Raw genomic sequence first — 3,857 nt, 5'->3', positions numbered from 1 at the left:
ATACATTCCTATTCGGAAGGACGTTTTGTGGGCTGGCTTTTTTTGGTTATTGACACATCTCTGGCGAAGAGAGTTTAAATCGACGACGGCGCCGGATTAGATCGTACCCAACAATTACGCGGGAACATTTTGCCCTCCTGACGCACAATGGACTCGCGATTTGGAAGACTGGGGGCTGATCTAAGATATCAGAAACCACTTTTGAATTATTTATTTTCACCTCCTATCTTCGATATAATACGTTTACATTATAGAGTATTTTATTCAAAGTTCTCTGGACGCAGCCATTGTGTCAGCTATAGTGCTGTGTTTGTTGCTCCTAGCTGGCAGCGGTTTTGCTTACAGTACCTTCACATTGATTTCCCCTTTCCCTCTTCTAAAAACCCGTCTGCTAGAGAAACAGCGTTGCCAGGCATAGTTTTTCGTTCTGGCAAATAAATATAGCAGTGTTACCATATTCAGAGTATAGTTGATAGTGAGAACACCGGAAATAGCAGACAGTCACGTGTCGTTATCACGCCAGGTGCAGGCTGTACACCACTACAAGTACCCCTGTTCGTGTTTTCGGGCGCTGGCTTCTCTATAATGTTGGTAAAATACTTATTTTCACGATTACGTCACAGAATACAATAGTAACCTTACACAATATTTTGGCTGGCGTAAAAGCTGATTTTTTCACTGGAGCCAAAACGCCACGTTGGTGTACGTCGACGCAAATATATTTTATTAGGCCTAACGCAGATTTTGGGTGTCGACGCAAACATATTCCGTTAGGCCTAATGGAGATTTTTGGCAGCAGCGCAAAAAATGTCATTAAGTCTGTGGATTTTTGGTGTTGACGCAAAAAATGCCAGTAAACCTGGAGATTTTTGGTGTTGACACAAAAAAATGGCATTAAGTCTGGGGATTTTTGGTGTTGATTAAAACACATGGTATTAAACCTGGAGATTTTTGGTGTTGATTAAAAAAATGGCATTAAACCTGGGGATTTTTGGTGTTGATTAAAAAAATGGCATTAAACCTGGGGACTTTTGGTGTTGATTAAAAAATGGCATTAAACCTGGGGATTTTTGGTGTTGATTAAAAAAGGCATTAAACCTGGAGATTTTTGGTGTTGACGCAAAAAGAAAGCTCAGGATTTTTGGCGTCGACGCAAAAAAATTGCATTATGTCTGCGGATTTTTGGTGTTGATTAAAAAAAATGGCATTAAACCTGGGGATTTTTGGTGTTGATTAAAAAAATTGCATTAAACCTGGAGATTTTGGTGTTGATTAAAAAAATGGCATTAAACCTGGAGATTTTTGGTGTTGATTAAAAAAAAGGCATTAAACCTGGAGATTTTTGGTGTTGACGCAAAAAGAGATCTCAGGATTTTTGGCGTCGACGCAAAAAAATTGCATTAAGTCTGCGGATTTTTGGTGTTGATTAAAAAAAATGGCATTAAACCTGGAGATTTTTGGTGTTGATTAAAACACATAGTATTAAACCTGGAGATTTTTGGTGATAATTAAAAAAATGGCATTAAGCCTGGAAATTTTTGGTGTTGATGAAAAAAAAATGGCATTAAGCCTGGAGATTTTTGGTGTTGACGCAAAAAAATTGCATTAAATCTGGGGATTTTTGGTGTTGATGAAAAAAAAGGGCATTAAGCCTGGAGATTTTTGGTGTTGATTAAAACACATGGTATTAAACCTGGAGATTTTTGGTGATAATTAAAAAAAATGGCATTAAACCTGGAGATTTTTGGTGTTGATTAAAAAAAATGTCATGAAACCCTGGGGATTTTTGTTGTTGATGAAAAAAAATGGCATTAAGCCTGGGGATTTTTGGTGTCAACGCTAAAAAATTGCATTAAGTCTGGGGATTTTTGGTGTTGACGCAAAAAAATGGCATTAAGCCTGGAGATTTTTGGCGTCAACGCTAAAAAATTGCATTAAGTCTGGGGATTTTTGGTGTTGACGCAAAAAAATGGCATTAAGCCTGGAGATTTTTGGCGTCAACGCTAAAAAATTGCATTAAGTCTGGGAATTTTTGGTGTTGATTAAAAAAATGGCAATCAACCTAGGAATTTTTGGTGTTGACGCAAAAATGGCCTTAAGCCTGGAGATTTTTGGTGATGATTAAAAAATGGCATTAAACCTGGGGATTTTTGCTGTTGACGCAAAAAAAATGGCATTAAACCTGGGGATTTTTGGTGTTGATTAAAACACCTGGTATTAAACCTGTAGATTTTTGGTGTTGATTAATAATAATGGCAATCAACCTGGATATTTTTGGTGTTAATTAAAACAAATGGCATTAAACCTAGGAATTTTTGGTGTTGACGCAAAAATGGCCTTAAGCCTGGAGATTTTTGGTGTTGATTAAAAAATGGCATTAAACCTGGGGATTTTTTGTGTTGACGTCAAAATAAATGGCATTAAGCCTGGGGATTTTTGGTGTTGACGCAAAAATAAATGGCATTAAGTCTGGGGATTTTTGGTGTTGACGCAAAAAAATGGCATTAAGCCTGGAGATTTTTGGCGTCAACGCTAAAAAATTGCATTAAGTCTGGGGATTTTTGGTGTTGATTAAAAAAATGGCATTAAACCTGGGGATTTTTGGTGTTGATTAAAACACCTGGTATTAAACCTGTAGATTTTTGGTGTTGATTAAAATAATGGCAATCAACCCGGATATTTTTGGTGTTAATTAAAACAAATGGCATTAAACCTAGGAATTTTTGGTATTGACGCAAAAATGGCCTTAAGCCTGGAGATTTTTGGTGATGATTAAAAAATGGCATTAAACCTGGGGATTTTTTGTGTTGACGCCAAAATAAATGGCATTAAGCCTGGGGATTTTTGGTGTTGACGCAAAAATAAATGGCATTAGGCCTGGAGATTTTTGGTGTTGACGCAAAAATAAATGGCATTAAGCCTGGGGATTTTTGGTGTTGACGCAAAAATAAATGGCATTAGGCCTGGGGATTTTTGGTGTTGACGCAAAAATAAATGGCATTAAGCCTGGGGATTTTTGGTGTTAACGCAAAAATAAATGGCATTAAGCCTGGGGATTTTTGGTGTTGACGCAAAAATTAATGGCATTAAGCCTTAGGATTTTTGGTGTTGAAGCAAAAATAAATGGCATTAAGCCTGGGGATTTTTGATGTTGATTAAAAAATGGCATTAAACCTGGGGATTTTTGGTGTCGACGCAAACAAATTGCATTAAGCTTGAGGACTTTTGGTGTCGACGCAAACAAATTGCTTTAAGCTTGGGGATTTTTGGTGTTGATTAAAACACATGGTATTAAACCTGGAGATTTTTGGTGTTGATTAAAAAAATGGCATTAAACCTGGGGATTTTTGGTGTTGATTAAAAAAATGGCATTAAACCTGGGGACTTTTGGTGTTGATTAAAAAATGGCATTAAACCTGGGGATTTTTGGTGTTGATTAAAAAAGGCATTAAACCTGGAGATTTTTGGTGTTGACGCAAAAAGAAAGCTCAGGATTTTTGGCGTCGACGCAAAAAAATTGCATTATGTCTGCGGATTTTTGGTGTTGATTAAAAAAAATGGCATTAAACCTGGGGATTTTTGGTGTTGATTAAAAAAATTGCATTAAACCTGGAGATTTTGGTGTTGATTAAAAAAATGGCATTAAACCTGGAGATTTTTGGTGTTGATTAAAAAAAAGGCATTAAACCTGGAGATTTTTGGTGTTGACGCAAAAAGAGATCTCAGGATTTTTGGCGTCGACGCAAAAAAATTGCATTAAGTCTGCGGATTTTTGGTGTTGATTAAAAAAAATGGCATTAAACCTGGAGATTTTTGGTGTTGATTAAAACACATAGTATTAAACCTGGAGATTTTTG

This window comes from Leiobunum rupestre, chromosome 11 (genome assembly GCF_980474605.1).
Source record: "Leiobunum rupestre chromosome 11, qqLeiRupe1.1.hap1, whole genome shotgun sequence".
Taxonomy (NCBI): Eukaryota; Metazoa; Arthropoda; class Arachnida; order Opiliones; family Sclerosomatidae; genus Leiobunum; species Leiobunum rupestre.
This window is presented reverse-complemented; position numbering follows the sequence as displayed.